Consider the following 17,691-nt stretch of genomic DNA (forward strand, 5'->3'; position numbering starts at 1 on the left):
CACGCATACATACCCAGCCATCACCATGTCTTGAGATGTCTTAAGACATGTCTAAAGACACATTATGAAGACGTCTTAGGACATCTTGAGGCATGTCTTAAGACATGAAGACATGTCTTTAAGACGTGTCTATAGACACGGATCTTAAGATGTCTTGGCAATAATAACATCTCAAGACGTCTCAAGATGTAGGATGTATAATACGTATTTTTAAATTTTACCTACATTTTTTAAGCAAATCTTTTACTTTTAAATATTTTAAGGGAATTTTAAAATGTAACATTATTTATAGCTAAAATTATAGTAATTTTTTTTTTCATTTTTTTGTTCTATGTAGGATGCATAATGGTATCATTTATTTTAATATATTGCATATCATTGTATAAACATACAAACATTACATACATTAGTACATACTACATTTATACATTTCAGAACAAATTTAACAACAAAAGTAATAATAATAATAATAATAATAGGCACATGGTTCCCAGTCTGTAGCTTTCTCTACAATAAGCCATTTTATATGAAACCACTAAATGATTTTGTTTACATCGCAATGACAGAATTATGCCAAGTTTAGAAAAATGTGGAATTCTCCTTTAAATGTTTCTGTTGCATTAGAAAAGTTTATGGAAACAGTGATATGATGAAAGTTTATTTGTGAGTTCATACCATGCCTTCAACATGGTGGTATTATGAGGGAAGACTCTTATGCAACTATTTTGTAATACAGTGTTGCAGCAAAATTTAAAAATTTAATTCAGTGCTTTTAAATACCTTTTTATAGTAATTAACCCTTAATGTTTTAAAAATGTGGTAAAATGTGTTAAATACATTTTTTTTACAGACTATTTTACAGTTGCTTCATTTTTTAATGAAGGTATCATTTTATCAACTTTTAAAATAATAATAATAATAAGGAGAACAAGAACAATAATAAATATGCATAAATTACAGTAAAGTAATTTAAAGGGGTATGGAAAATCACTATTTTACAGTTTTGTATTTCCTTGTTAATCTGTTAAAAATTCAGAATACTTCTACGTTCAAATAATTTACTCTGCAATCCAAAGCATAGCCCATGAAAAAGCACCCACACAGCTTTCAAAAAATATAATTACAGTTATTGTTTATTGTTTTTACAACTGTGTATATGCACAGTACAACAGCGTCATCACACTTGATATGTTCTACAGAAAGAGAAAAACATGTTAACTGACTTTGTGTAGAAATCTGAAATATACTGCAATAAATACACAGTTCCACAAACCAATGAATCTGATTTTAAGGTCTGCTGTTATTCCGTATATAAGTTATGCTGAGGTTATTAACAATATAGTACTATGAACAATTATAAATGATAGGAAACAATTTTAAGACAAAATAATATGGACTAAAAAGAAAAACTGACCAACAGAGTAATACAGAGGTCTGAACCCCAGCAGTACTCATAACATACCTGAGCCAGATAATGATCAGCTGTCAAACAATTAATACCAGACTCAGATGTGCTGGTAGCTGGAATAGAGTCAAGCTGTGGACATATGTGGTCACAGGAAACAGGACACAGATAACTCAGTGTGCATATTTCCATGCCGTAATGCCTGAACACTAACATTACTGATATCGCACTGCTAATGTTACCGATCTCTCCTTTCAGAGTTAAATCCGTGATGAGTGAGAGAGCTGTCAGATTCACAGCCCATCGCTTCTTCCTCTGTTTTTTCTCAGTGTTGGTCTTCTTTGTCAGAGATATGAGGAAAATGCATCTGTTAAAAAATCAATTTTAAGACAATAAATTTGAAATTACTTTTGGATCTGCATACACAAGCAGGCTGAATTTAAAGGGGACCTGTTATGCTAATTTCCAATGTTCATAAATTTATTTTTGGTGTCTTCTATAATACATTTACATGCTTCAGTGTTCCAGAAACACATTATTTTTGTCATACTGTAATTGTTTACTCACCCTCTGTCTGAAACGCTCTGTTAGAGATCCAGTGTCTTTAAGCCCCTCCTTCCTGATGAGCCCAGTATGCTCAGATTAGTCAGCTCGCTCACTTGGCTCTGACTGATCAAGCACCAGAGCGGTTCGCCAATACACGGGCTCCGGTAGATGCGTTGCGTTGTGTGAGGGCGTGCCAAGCTCGCTGGTAGGTGGGCAATAAGGATTGTGTTATGGGATTACATCATCTTGTAACAAAGGAAAAGGGCTGGGGAACTCCAGCCCTCAGGCAGCTGAGAAAAGTGGTTTCTGTGGGAAAGAGTTTCTCCCTCTGGCATATACTTTCAGCTTTGTATCTTACATGCACAAAAAGCTACATAACACAGTAAATAAAAGGGAAAACATTATATATTCCCTTTATTAGTAGAATATAATGTACAGTATACATAATTTTACTCATCTAAAATCAACTCAGGCATTTAGTACACAAAGAAATGTGACAAGGCTTTTAAATAATACCTATGCATGAACTCCAGCGTGGCACCCAGCTCACACGCATAGCTGATGTTCAGACAATGATGTTCAGTGTAATGAAAGAAGCATCAGGATGAGGCCACTTGTGTAAGAGCACAGTTGAGTGTTGAGAATGATATGGACTGCCACCATACTGGATGAGGCCCAAAGAGAGGATGTTCCTTGGGAAGGATTGAAAACAACAAAGTCGATTAGATAATTCACAATTCTATTGTTTTCATCCTCTAACATGCCACAGTCAACACGTGACAGAAATGATCATTTGCAGTTGAGGCAGGTGTGAGCTTAGTACTGATATCTGTATCTGTTAAAAGCTGTGTTAAAGGAGAATTACATGATTTTTAAGCACAATTTCATCATTAAGATGCAAAAAAAATAGTTTGATACAAAATGTTCCACTGTGGAAAAACTTACAGAGTCAGAGTTGTTCACAGTGGCAGTGACAAGAACCAGACGATTGAAGAGTTCAATGCCTCTAATCTCTCTCACAGAGAACTATTACATGAAATGATTATTAATAAGAGCTAAACTCTATTAGATCATGTTTACCACATGCTGTATGCTATAAATTGTAGCGCTCTGAGACTTGCAGTATTACACATTAAAGCACTGTGAAGAAGTAAATTCATAAATATTGACACAGTGTTGGTGATATTGCCATATCGATATTTTGAACACAGCTGTAATGGCAAATAACGTATTAATAAATTGAATGAACAAAGCGCAGATATTTGAATACTGTAACCCAGCTTTACCTAAACATTCTGCTCTTCTGTATTACCATAAATACTTCATGAAATATATTTGTTTGAAATACCCACCAAATCTAAACATCTGTCTGACATTCTTATAGTTTCATTTAAAAAATTAAAACTTGAGTCTCACCAGTTGCTCAGCTTCAGATGATTTCTGATGAGAAACATCTAAAACAAAACAGACGCATGAGGTAAATGCAGCAAAACAACAACAGCAAGACATAACAATGAAAAACACAAAACAAAGTGGTCATTATATATTACTAATAAATGTAGCCGAGTAAAACATCTAAAGCACAGATAATACATTTTAAAAATACTCTTGAAAGGACAAATCCACCAAGACGTTACTGGAGTAAATGTAACTGAGCAAATTAAAATTATTACTACCCTCTCTGAACTACACAGACTGACGGACTGTGTTCAGTTTCATTGCTGTATTGTTCAGTGTGCTGACCCTGCTGCACTGTGATCAGTGCGCTGACCCTGCTGCGCTGTTGATCAGTGCGCTGACCCTGCTGCGCTGTTGATCAGTGCGCTGACCCTGCTGCGCTGTTGATCAGTGCGCTGACCCTGCTGCGCTGTGATCAGTGCGCTGACCCTGCTGCGCTGTTGATCAGTGCGCTGACCCTGCATTCCGTCACTACTCACCTTTTAAAAGCACTCTGCAGTCGTCACTCCACTCGGTCCAGTCAGCTAGTTAGCTTAGCTAACTACGCATCTGAAAATCCTCATTTGTGGAGCTGAAAGCGTCCCCCGGCAGGCGGCGCTGTCTCAGTAAGGAGTGTAAGAGAGTCTTATCGAGGTTTAACACTCGCTAAACAAACTCGATAAACTGCCCGCGTTAGCGACCTGAGAGACTCGCTCACTGTAAACGGCTGTAACGGTCGCGTTTGGCTTTAAACGAAGGAACGGCGGAGAGCGCTCGCGCTTCAAAACCGAACGTCCAAGCGGCAGAGTCGCGCGCTCTGATTGCTCTGAAACTCCCGCCAGTCTTTTGTTTGTCCTCCCATAGAGCTTTTCTCCCGGTTCGCCCCTCTCTGTACTGAACGAACTGTGCTGTTTTGTTTTTGTTTGTTTGTTTGTTTTAATCTAGACACAGAATAGAAAACTGCAAACCCTTGAAATACATAAAACAGCTGTACAGCATTATCGTACAGCATCACTGGAGGCCATGTCTTAATATATTAAAGTCAAAGTATGAAGTTGGACATTCAAACAAAAATCTGTTTATTATGTAATTTTACATGGTGAAACAATACAGGTCTTTATATATTACTACTCAAATACATTTGTTTATTATTGTTCGTGTTTTCCAAATACTGGAGATAATAATTTTGAAAGTTATACAAATTAAAAGTCTAACTTTGGGCAGCCCTGATCTGCTTAAGAAAATAAACAGAAGTGTAGATGTTGAAGAGAGTGAACCAAGGGCTTTTTTTTTTGCATTAAGTTTTGGTGGTATGTGATCTCTAAAATACACAGGTTAGCTGTTAAGTACATTTACTTCCTATTAGCTCAAAGTTGTTTTATCTTGGTTCCTAGCTTGTTGTCTCTGGTTACAGTTGTACATTTGAAAATAGATCAATGTTGTTTTAATCATAGCATGTTTTCTGCAAATGAGCAAAAGGCTGTGACTGACTGTGATTATCTCCTTTGGTAAATGTTACAAATTAAAAGTTATTCTACCATGAACTTCAATGATATAAGGAAATGAGTTTAAACATTTTAAGGTAAGGTAAATGGTTTAAGAATTGATTTTTTCTTTTGCTATTTTGCCACTGTAAACACATTTCTGCAATAATCAAAAACAAAACATACAAAAAAAAGAATCACAAAAGTACAGCAAGTAAAACCTCAGTGAATGTTCTTTTAGTAATATCACACAAAAACCATAAGATTACAGCAGACTGTTTCTTGAGGACATACTTATATTCTCTTTTATATAGTTATATTCTCATTATATTGTACATTAGGCAGTGCTGTGGTAATCCTGGTAATCCTCAGTAGTAATTTTCAGTTTGGCAGTATCACAGGAATACCACACTCATACCACAGGACCTTTTGTAATGGACCACTCTTTGGTCTCAACTGAACTGTCTTAAGACACAACATCTCTGTGTCTTAAGACAAAGTGATGTCTTAAGTCATGCCTCGTCTTCAAGACACACTAAATAATTACTTCTTTGTCTTAAGACGTTAACTTTCATGTCTCAAGACAAAGACAGTGTCTTCACTCATACGTCTTAAGACGTTCTTGAGACGTCTTGGCATAAAAAAATGTCTCAAAATAAATACTGTCAAGACATCTTAAGACACAGTGACAGCTGAGTATGTATTAGATGAATCAGTCGTGCAGCTGCAACTGAACATTCTCTCAAACCGAGCAAATTCAGTCAGGACAGTTCTGTGCAGTAGTCAGCTGATTTAATGCAAGTGTTTCTCTTGCTTCTCTTCTCACTCTTTGTTTCCATCACTCTCTCACTCTCCCATCGTCTCCTTCACTCTCTCTCACTCTCCCATCGTCTCCTTCACTCTCTCTCACTCTCCCATCATCTCCTTCACTCTCTCTCACTCTCCCATCGTCTCCTTCATTCTCTCTCTCTCCCACCATCTTGTTCTCTCTCTCTCTCTCTCTCTCTCTCTCTCTCTCTCTCTTTCTCTCTCCCACTTTCTTTTTCCCTCTCTCTCACTTTGCTCCTGCATTCATTCACTCTCTCTCTTGCTCTCCCACTACCCAAGCTGTGTTAAAAAAATTTAAATGGTCGAAATGTACTTGAAAGGGTGTCCGAATACCAGGCCAAAGTACACAAAAGTATAACCTGTGTGTGGGAAACGCTGCTTATGCTGCAGTGAAATGTGATGTGAAATGTAACCCCTATCAACAGCTCTGACTATGGAAATTTACAGTTAGGCTGTTTCATCCAAAACAACATGCTGTGCATCTGAATACCGAGCAAAAATGTTGACTAAACTGTGCCAAACTGTGCACTGAATCTAAAATGAGTGGACGATGTAAATGTGTAGGACAATACAGCCTATTTAGAAAAAAATCCCTGTATTAGCATTTAAACATCACAATACCATTCAGTCAAACAGAGCAAAGTCGGCATACTGTTAGCCTATGTATGTCCACCTGTGTAGGGCAGTATTTGCGTGAATGTGGTTGTAACATCCTGTCTTGCACTGCTCTTGTCTTTCTTTGTTTTCTTCGTCTTTCTTTGTCTCTGTCTGTGTCTGCCTTTGTATACCTTCCCTCGTGTGACTTGCCATGTGCTGTTGTTGTTGTTTTGGTCTCTGTTTCTTTCTCTGTCCTGCCTCCTTGTCATCTGTCTCAACTGTGTGTAGTCTGTAGCCCTGCCCTCTCTTTAGCCCAATGGTGTTTCCTCTCAGCATTTATACCCCTGTATTTGCACAGTCTCTTTGTCTTGCATTGACTGTGATTTCTGAAATGTCAGAAATAAATGCAATCATGTGACTGCTTAGGAGCTTGTTTGGGTAGTTAGTTGAGCATCGCTGCCCTCTTCACTTTGCATGTCAAACAATGGCCAATGAAGCAGAATTTTGGCCTGATCCTAAAATTTAGTCAGCAATGACCAAATCAGGCTTAAAAACAGGATAAAACCACACAGCGTGTGCTTGGCTTCACACATTTTGGTTTTTTGGCAACTAATTTAAAAAGTATCTCGACAAGAATAAAAATGTTTAGACAAGTAACTACATAACTAGAATGACTATATTGACAATAAAGATAATAAGGTGAAAGATAAAATAAAAAAAATAAGGAATGAGATAGATACAATATATATATATATATATATATATATATATATATATATATATATATATATATATATATATATAAGAAATACAAAAAAAACTGTTGTTCTTAAAGCAGCGGCACTGTGAAGTAGTTGGAAAAGCTATGAAAATTTTATCATACAAATTACGAAAACAACAAGCAGTTAACAACATTTGTATGATAAGGAACCCGAATTCTGGAAAAATAGAACATACTCTTGTGGAAATTCATCAGAGTTTTGAAACTTACAAAAAAAAATACGAATACAGATATAGTCGTATTTAACGCTGATCGCTGTGCGTTTGAGTGAAAGTCTAAATGTGTAAATGCTGTAAACTGAGCGGCGAATACAGATACAGTCGTATTTAATGCTGATAGCTGTGCGTTTGAGTCCAGGTCTAAATAAACGCTGTAAACTGAGCGGTGAATACAGATATAGTCGTATTTAACGCCGATAGCTGTGCGTTTGAGTGAAGGTCTAAATGTGTAAACGCTGTAAACTGAGCGGCGAATACAGATACAGTCGTATTTAATGCTGATAGCTGTGCGTTTGAGTCCAGGTCTAAATAAACGCTGTAAACTGAGCGGTGAATACAGATATAGTCGTATTTAACGCCGATAGCTGTGCGTTTGAGTGAAGGTCTAAATGTGTAAACGCTGCAAACTGAGCGGTGAATACAGATATAGTCGTATTTAACTCATAGAACACTTCACACACAACTTCAAGATCAGTTACATTTAGTAGATAAGTAGTTAAATCTTGAGCATCTACAGTGGACCATCCAAATAAAGTGTTACCATGACATCTTGTACAACTTCCTTTTTGTTGTCAAGTGTGATGTTTCTCAGACATCCAGCTAGCATCAGTAGGTTTTCACACTTTTCCAAGTTCTCCTCACTCTCTGAACCAAGAATCTGCAGTTATAGTGCAACAGATTTAAATGAACTTAGTTTATACAATTTTCTCCTGGAAAACTTTGCCTAAAGAACTGTGGGAAAGCTGAGTTAGACTTGAACTGAATAAAATTCATTTCACAACACAACTGATCGCTCACTGGCTAATTACTGAAAGCTGGACAAGGCTTCTCTGTATTTGGCCTTGTTTAGTGGAAACATACTGTGTATTTACAGCACCAGCTGTTAGTTCAGTGCCTGTTTGGTCTAACAAAGAACTTTCAGGGTTGATGGCATTTGAACTGTCTGACCCTCCTCTCTAAATCCTGGCTGCTTGCTTTAGTCTGGCAGCCTCAACATCTGCAGACTCTCTACTGGAAAACACAATCACAGTTTGTCCTCATCAAGACTCGCACTGGATAAGAATGTCAATTCATTGTCTTAGATCAAAGGCGTTTAAAGTGGGGGGTGAGATATTTATAGTTATTTTATACAGTGAAAGTTGTGTACATACTTAAAATAAACATCACACAAAAGTAATGTGTTTCCCATTAATATTAGGTCTGCTACAGCATCATTTATATAATTCATACTTTATATAATTTATGTTTTATCCATACATTTAGATAATGTATAAATTAAACTTAAGCATGTAGATGTTTCATCACCAGCCTGGAGGCACTGACCAGATGGTATAACATTCTGGGGGTCTGGCAAGAAGGTGGGAGCCCCTTTTAGATGAACTTAAATGACTGTTATTTAAAAATGTTGATACTTTACTGTTATGGGCTTTTCACTATAGTAAACAAACAAACTGCTTCTAATGTAATGTTACTTTCATTTCATGTGGTAATCGCATGTCTTTAGTGATGGACAGTGATCCCAACTCGCTACTGTATCGCTGTTGATCTTCTCGGAAAGGAAGTGAAGCAGAGACTGGTGAAGGGGGGAGGGGTGAGGCAGTGAGAGAGAAACCGAAAGCAACTTTAATCTGACGCCATTACAAACAGAGGGAAGAGTTCAGACATCAGCGCTTTGGATTCACTCGGTAAGTTAACTAACACAAATGAGGAATTTCTGCAGGTAGTTTAAAACGAGAGCACGATTTATGTGTTTCACAGACACTAAACTGGTCTTTCAGCTCAACTCAGTGGAGAATTAAATTTACTCTACAGCAGATACTCAGTGACCGATCACTGACACACGAGACGAACTTCCGACCAGAGGGCCGAGTGTGTTTGGGTGAAGGTCTAAAACCACTGTAAACTGAGCGGTGAATACAGATATAGTCGTATTTAACACTGATAGCTGTGTTTTGTCTGAATTCAGAGCGCATTACTGTTTATGAGGAACATTGAGCTGATAAAGCACTAATACTGTAAAAGGCGTGGTGATGTGCAGTAGCGCGGTTTGACCAGCAGAGGGACAGACCTGCAGCGCTTTAGAGGGGCGTGTTTATTAGCTCTACCAGTCATATCCACCTTGTTTTCTCCTGAGCGCTGTATTTTGAGATTATGGCTGAAATACCTGGTTGTGGAAGTGAAATTCATTACAGTGAATGAGGTTTTAGGGTGGGTGGATATTTCATTTCACTGTTGGGGGGCAGTAAACAGAAAACATTCTCAAGAGCAGTTCCAGAAGGAGACACCAAAGGTGTTTAATACAAAGGTACTGTTATATTAAATGAATATAGAGGGAATGCTTATTACTGCTGTATATACTGGATAATTGGCAAATTACTTAAGGGTTGTAGCAGTGTGTTCAAATGATTTAAATAATTATTTTAATAGTAATAAAGGTGGCAAAGTGATCTCGCTACTGTGTCGCTGTTGATCTCAGAAAGGAAGAGGAACAGAGAATGGTGAAAGGGGGGGAGGGGGGTGAGGCAGTGAGAGAGAAACCGGAAGCAACTTTAATCTGACGCCGTTACAAACGGAGAGAAGAGTTCAGATACCAGCGCTTTGGATTCACTCTGCAAGTTAACTAACAGAAATGAGGAATTTCTGCATGTAGTTTAAAACAAGAACACGTTTTTATGTGTTTCACAGACACTAAACTGGTCTTTCAGCTGTAACAAACATCTGGTGAGAGGGCCGAGAGTCTGTTTGAGTGAAGGTCTGAATGCATAAACGCTGTAAACTGAGCGGCGAATACAGATATAGGCGTATTTAACGCTGATAGCTGTGCGTTTGAGTGAAGGTCTGAATGTATAAACGCTGTAAACTGAGCGGCGAATACAGATATAGTCGTATTTAACGCCGATAGCTGTGCGTTTAAGTGAAGGTCTGAATGCATAAACGCTGTAAACTGAGCGGCGAATACAGATATAGTCGTATTTAACGCCGATAGCTGTGTTTTGTCTGAATTCAAAACGCATTACTGTTTATGAGGAACACTGAGCTGATAAAGCACTAATACTGTAAAAGGCGTGGTGATGTGCAGTAGCGCTGTTTGTCCAGCAGAGGGACAGACCTGCAGTGCTTTAGAGATGTGTGTTTATTAGCTCTATCAGACACTTTATAACGTCATATCCACCTTGTTTTCTCCTGAGCGCTGTATTTTGAGATTATGGCTGAAATATCTGGTTGTGGAAGTGAAGTTCATTACAGTGAATGAGGTTTTAGGGTGGGCGGATATTTCATTTCACTGTTGGGGGGCAGTAAACAGAAAACATTCTCAAGAGCAGTTCCAGAAGGAGACACCAAAGGTGCCGCCAAAAGTACTGTTATATTAAATGAATATAGAGGGAATGCTTATCACTGTTGTATATACTGGATAATTGATAGGCTAATTACTTAAGGGTTGTAGCAGTGTGTTCAAATGTTTTAATAATTATATTAATAGTAATAGAAATAAACGTGGCAAAGGTGTGCCATATACGGGTGCAGTTTTCCTAATTACAGTGCGGTGTGATTTCATCTCTCTCATCTGTCGCTACAGTAGCTTCACAAGAGCATAAAGCTCAAAATAAGCACAGATCTAAAAGCAGAATAAATATTTCAGTGAATAACCAACTAAATCAAACACAATATTAAGAGAGAATAAATAATTCTCATAAGAGAGAAAAAAATCCTGTCAACAAGCCGTATTGGAGACAGCAAGTAGCCTGTTTAAACTGAGATCTGGGGGGGAAGGATGTTTTTCCACCTAACCACTAGATGGCGATATTGATCAAGTGATCAGGTGCTGAATAGAAACAGAACTGAAGGTAACTTTAAGCTGACGCCCTCAGTGAAGAGGAGCTGTTTACAGGTTTCACCGCTCTGGATTTCACACAGTGAGTTCATTAAATATGAAATACAGTAATGTACAATAAGCTTGTTTGACTCAGGAGATTTTGAGTGTCTGTATGTATGGATTCTTTAATTCAGCTCAGTGGTGGATTAAACTAAAGGGAAATGTGAGACGAGCTGATGTGGAAACCAGTCACGAGACTCAAGCAGAGGGTTAAAGCACGTAAATCCTTTTATGTGAATTTGTGTAGAGGAGCACTGTAAACATGTGGAGAGAGAGAGAGAGAGACTAAAGTACAGGCTGCAGACACAGTGTATATGGAGCATTTTGGGATGTTCCACTTATTTACCACTAGATGGCGATTTTCAGCATGTGATCAGGTGACGCACTGAAACGAAACAAAGTAACTTGAACCTTCTGCTACTGAAGAAGGTCAAATTTCATATGATTGTTTTGTGTAAATATTAATATGTTTATGTATATAAATTCACTTACTCTAAAGTACAAGTAAACACAAATAAATAACAAAATTTAAAGCAAAAACCTTTTGTTTTTTTTACCTATATCGTACACAGGTATTACATATACACAGTTTTTCATATACAGGATTATGTAGATCTGTCAGGTACATAAAAATATTAATAACATTTGAAAACAGTGTTACTTTACTTATTTATTCAGTCATTTATTTACTTACTTATTTATTTAGTTAGTTATTTCTTCTTTGAGTGAGAGTGATGTATTTTTCCCCTGTGAAACTGTATACCATTGTACAACCCCATTTCCAAAAAAGCTGTGCAAAATGTAAATAAAAAAAGCAATGACGTGCAGATCATTTAAACCGCATATTTCATTGAAAATAGTACAAAATAGTACAAAACAAGATATCAAATGTAACTGAGAAATTTTATTGTTTTTTGAAAAAATATGCCCATTTTGAATTTGATGCCAATAACACATTCCAAAAAAGTTGGGATGGGGGCAACAAAAGGCTGGTACAGTTGTGTAATGCTAAAAAAAACAACTGGTGGTTGTTTGTCAACAGGTCAGTAACATGATTGGGCATAAAAAAGAAGTAAAGATGAGGTGGGGTTCACCACTCTGTGAAAGACTGCACAATCAAATAGTGCGTAATAATAGTGCTAATTAATGAATAATGTTTCTCAGTGTAAAACAGCAAAGAACTTGGGGATTTCATAATTTATGGTATATAATAACATTAAAAGATTCAGAGAATCTGGAGAAATCTCTGTATGCAAGGGACAAGGCCAAAAACCAGTATTGGCTGGCCGTGATCTTTGGGTCCTCAGATGGCACTGCATTAAAAACAGACATGATTCTGTAGTGGAAATCACTGCATCGACAAATGCAAAACTTAAAACTCTAAAACACAAAGAAGAAACCACATACAAACATGATCCAGAAGCGCTGCCAACTTCTCTGGGCCTGAGCACATTTAAAATGGACTGACGTGAAGTGGAAAAGTGTCCTGTGGTCCAGCAAATCAAAATTTAAACAGTAGTTTTTTTTTAATTATGATACTATTCCAAAATGATGATGGTATTTCAAAATTATGATGTCAAATTTCCATTCCAAGTCTGAATGGCTAAATAAACACATTCCATCCATTTATATTTTAGAGGGCTCACTGATTGGTGGTGTAGCAGCTCATCAGTAGGTGGTGCTGACAGAAAGAGGGGAAAAGTCAAAGCCAGGATAAAACAAGCAAGCTAAGAAAAACTAAGCATGATAGTAGATGAGCCACACTAAAGAGCTACACATGCTCGATTTCAGCTCGATTTCAACAGCTGTCATTTTAGCATCAGTTAGCTGGAACCAAGCCTGTGCTGTAGTGTGACATCTGGGCAGCTAAATAACACACACACACCACAGAACAGGTTTGATTCTGGTTTTCTGTCATTCCAGCACCAGTTACTCAAACTTTTCTCTCTCAAACATTAGTATTAGTTTTTATTTGCATCAAATAATTTTAAATTTGCATCAACAGGGCACCAGTTTTCAGAATCAAGCCTGTACTGTGACTGTTGGTGCTGTTTGTGTTTGTATCTTTCTTGCTAATCTAATGTTAAACTAGCCAATCAGGCTACAGATCCAAACCCCACAGAACAGCCTTAACTTCGGCTTTCTGTCCCTTCAATTGTTGCCCAACTTCACTTCCTCAGATTTGAATGATCATTATCTAAACTTGTCAGTGCTTTTCTTAGCAAGAATTCAGCATGTTCTGTAGTGAGATGTTAGCATGGTAGCAATGCTAACACAAAACAGCTCCTTTCTTCTATTTAGCATTACTGTTTAATATTTAACAATTGCTACATAGATATTTTGACATTTATTGAATGATGCTTTGAAAATCATGCACTGTGTTTGCTTATTTATTGATATTTCTGTATTTATATTTTTTAAATTATGAAATAATGCAAGATGAGACAGCAAAAAGTCATCACACATATTTAATGCCTCTAAGCTACCTCACAAACATTATTAAATTAAATGACTAAGAATACACTACATGACATCTGAGACTTTTTTGTAACAGTTTTGACATAACTTGTTTGATTAAGGTAAAAAAAATCCATTCATGGTGGAGGAGTACATGCTTTGAGTTCTAGAAAAAATATATGTTTTTCAGATTTATCACTATTTTACCATCATCAAAATTCCGTATAAAACTCAGAACACACGTGTAGGTTCACTGGTGGTTCTGGATAGTAAATAAAATGTATATTTGTCTATCACCACCACTGTAAAGACATCTGCATCAGGAAGTTTCTTTATAATTAAGTATTTCATATCAAAGCATTCTGAATGATGTTTTTTTATTTAATTATGCAGAATTAACACCTCATGCATAATGTAGGTACAAAGATGGAACTGACGATGTTTAAAAGTGAAATTCTGTTCTGAAAAATCTAACAGTTTCTACTTGTCCAAAGCTGAAAAAAAATCCATTAGTTTTCTGTGAATTTGACACTCACAATGCTTTATTATTACAAAGGCTAACATGGGCTTTGTGAAAATGTCAAGGCAAACATCTAACGTTACTTCAGTGCATTAAGGTAAGACATGAATGGATCATACGTATTTTTCATTCCTGCTGTGGCAGTACGCTTTAGCCTACAGTAAAAAAGTTTAAGTTTTAAAGTTTACTGTGTTGTTTTGTCTGATTTTATCTCAGTAATGTCATCTTCATTGGACAAACATGGCTGTGATGAGTGAACGCATGCTTTATAGTGAAGGGTGCTGCAGTGTTGGTTGTGTTTATATGAATCCAGTAATCTGGTTGATTGCTATTGTTTTGTATTATCATAGAGCAGAAGTGTTTGATTAGGTAGGGTGACGACTGCATGGCTGGAATAGGCTGTTGGCTGATGTTGTGACATTGCAGGATTGCGCATTTGGAAATGGGATTTACCAAGTTGGCCTACCCACTTTTTTCACAGGCCTACCCAAAAATATATTTCTTGTGTGTGCCATCCCCACCAGAGAGGGGATGGCACGCTAACTCATACTCCCGCGAGACAGTGTGCGAGCAATAAGATGGCGGCCGACAGATACAGCTCATAGTTTGCAAATACTCCTTACTGAAATATTTTCCTCTTATCGCATAAAAATCCTACTTCTCATCCTAACGACCTGGAAGCAATAGAGGAATTCATCGATCAGTCCTACCATCAACTGATAATCATGAATCAGAACAAAGAAGATGGGGAAAACAAAACTAAGATGAACTCAACTCCTACCTGCAAAAGACCACGTCCACCCAGCTCACGGGAAGATCTAGAGCTTCAAACAAAAGCTGCGCTACACATAGAGGTCAGTGACATCTCACAGTCCATTGACAATAAACTGAGCAGTCTCGATGTGAGAATTTCACTCATTGAAGTTCTCCACAAAGAATTCCAAGCGCTTTGTGACAGCCTGGAGTTCAGCCAGCAACAAATCACTGAGCTGTCTAAAGAAAACAAAACCCCACAGCTTTCCATTAACAACCTCACATCCCACCAATCAGCCGTAATGAAAGAAAACACACAAATGAAGGAGACAGTACTAGAGCTACAGGCTCGTCGTCCTGTCTGGCATTCCTGAAAATCCAGCCGAAGACCCCGAGAAAACCGTACAGGAGTTCTTAATCACCACACTAAAACTCCCAAAACAAACGTCCAAGACCCCTCGTCGCCAAAGAGGAGCACTATAAACATGAACAACTAATGATGAGCAAAGGAAAGGAGCTCAAAGGAAGAAACTGTGGGATTAACGACCGATTCCCTCGCGAAATACTCGACAGGCGCAAGAAACTCTTCACTGTAAGAAAGCAAATGATGAAAGAAGGTAACAGAGCAGTCATATCTGTGGATAAGCCGTATGTTGATGGGAATTTATTTAGAGATAAGGACACGACACCCTGGATATATTAAAGGTAGAGTGCGAAGGTGGGGAAAGAAGAAGAATCATTATTATTGACAATAGCCACGTTTACATGCAGCCTGATAATCCGTTAATAATCCGAGTAATAGCTCAATTGGAATAGAACACGTCCATGTAAACACCTCAATCGGAATAGTCTAATCCGATTGAGGCCATTCGGAATACAATTTCTATCCGATTAAACGAGGTGGGTAAACTTCTAAATAATCCGTTAAATAGAAGAATAATAGCCATGTAAACGCCTGAATCCGATTACATTCCGATCGGAACGTGCAAGTATGTTCTGCGCATGTGCGTCGCGTCACGGCGAAAGTTTACACCGCTCAACATGGCGGAGCAGAAACTGGTCTGGACCTCACGTGATGTTCGCTGTCATGGTAACGTTTACTCTAAGCGCTACTCCACGCATGCGCGTCATTTTGCATCGGATTACTTGTAGTGAGCATGTAAACGAAGATTTTCCATCAGATTGTTGAATAGAGTGCATATAAACACCTCAGTCTAAATCTGTAATCGGATTGTATTCAGTCGGATTGGCAAAAATCGTTGCATGTAAACATAACCAATGACATGCCTATGCAGTATATGAATATTATTGACTAGACAGACTACACAACAGATCCCATCTCTCACGATGAAAATTAATTACACCAGATAGGCCTCCATTTACTATGTAAACAACCCTACCAAGCGTTACCATTACCTTGCATCCCTCTCACTCTACTTTATCCTCACGCATTCTTTCTTCCTTTTTCCTCTTTTCTTTTTTCTTTCTTCTCTGTTTTTGGTGATTATGTATGTCTTCATTTATGTTCTATCTTGTAAATTTCTGGCTTTGTCCCAACATTCAAACGTAACAACACCAAAATATAAACATACAATCCCAAATCATGACTTATATACACATATAAAGGTAACAGCACACACATATACACAGCCCAACAATGAAACACAGATACATCATATTACGCTTAACTTCCTTACATGTCACAGCTAAAATTTGTTACTTGGAACATTTGCGGTATTGGATCTCAGGAGAAAAAATTAAGATACATAACAGCCCTGAAAGATTAAATGCAGATATATGCTTATTACAGGAAACTCACCTAACAGAAAGAGACCAAATCAATTTGAAATCACACCATTTTAGCCACATATTTTCAGCCCATTACAACTCCAGACAAAGAGGTGTCGCCATCCTAATTAGTAAATTCAATTCCACTATCGCTGACCCTGAAGGTCGATTCATTATAATAAATATTACTGTTAACAACAATACAATGACCACTGCAAATATCTACAGCCCTAATATTGATAATCCCACCTTTTTTTTTTAATGTTTTTGAACAACTCTCAAATCCTTCAGACTCTCCAATTATAATTGGTGGAGATTTTAACACAGTCATCGATCCAAGTTTAGACAGAACAACCAACCCTAGAATCATTCGTAATTGGAAATCTACAGAAACAATAAAACAGTTCATGAGCGATTTTGGTCTTGTCGACGGTTGGCGACTAAAACACCCCAACACAAAAGAATTCACATTCTACTCACCAGTCCATCATTCATATTTACGAATAGATTACTTTAATAAGCAACTCACTCAATCAGAATCTCAAGCATACACAAATTCACCCCATTACAATAAGCGACCATGCCCCTGTTTCAATCATCTGAAAGAAAAACAACATAAACCAGTCCTAAGGTGGTGTTTTAATACATCTTTGCTTAATGATTCTGAATTTTTAACCTACATCAAAAGAAAATGGGCATCCTTCCTAGAAATAAATGACTCCCCAGAAATCCAATCTACAATATTATGGGAAACTGGAAAGGCAGTATTAAGAGGGAAAATAATATCACATTCTACATATAAGAAACAGAAGAACATAGAAAAAGTAACAACATTAGAGCAAGAAATTATTAGAAAAGACAATAGTAAATAAACCCACAGAAGAAATACATAAAGAATTAAGGAATTATAAATTCCAGCTGAATGAACTGATAAATCAGAGAACCAAATTTTAGACTAAGACATGAAAACTTTGAATATAGTAATAAATTTAGCAAATTCTTA

The 17,691-nt window shown here is 37.3% G+C and overlaps 1 protein-coding gene and 1 long non-coding RNA gene across 4 annotated transcripts in view; one reads left to right on the top strand and one right to left on the bottom strand.

The window, feature by feature from the left end:
• Window positions 1–2,096: 2,096 nt before the first annotated feature.
• Window positions 2,097–3,407, bottom strand: LOC118801950. The gene is made up of 3 exons (XR_005006599.1): window positions 3,368–3,407; window positions 2,468–2,643; window positions 2,097–2,153 (listed from the first exon to the last, which is right to left on the bottom strand). It is a non-coding gene; the product is annotated as an uncharacterized LOC118801950 (long non-coding RNA).
• Window positions 3,408–8,906: 5,499 nt separating this feature from the next.
• LOC118801949 (ribonuclease inhibitor-like) overlaps window positions 8,907–17,691 on the top strand; it is a 54,522-nt gene continuing 45,737 nt past the window's right edge. For all 3 annotated transcript variants that reach the window (XM_036562354.1, XM_036562351.1, XM_036562356.1), the window contains exon 1: window positions 8,907–8,981. The gene's annotated coding sequence lies outside the window, so the exon portion shown is untranslated. The remainder of the gene's footprint in view (window positions 8,982–17,691) is intronic.

This window comes from Colossoma macropomum, unplaced genomic scaffold, assembly GCF_904425465.1.
Source record: "Colossoma macropomum unplaced genomic scaffold, Colossoma_macropomum, whole genome shotgun sequence".
NCBI lineage: Eukaryota > Metazoa > Chordata > Actinopteri > Characiformes > Serrasalmidae > Colossoma > Colossoma macropomum.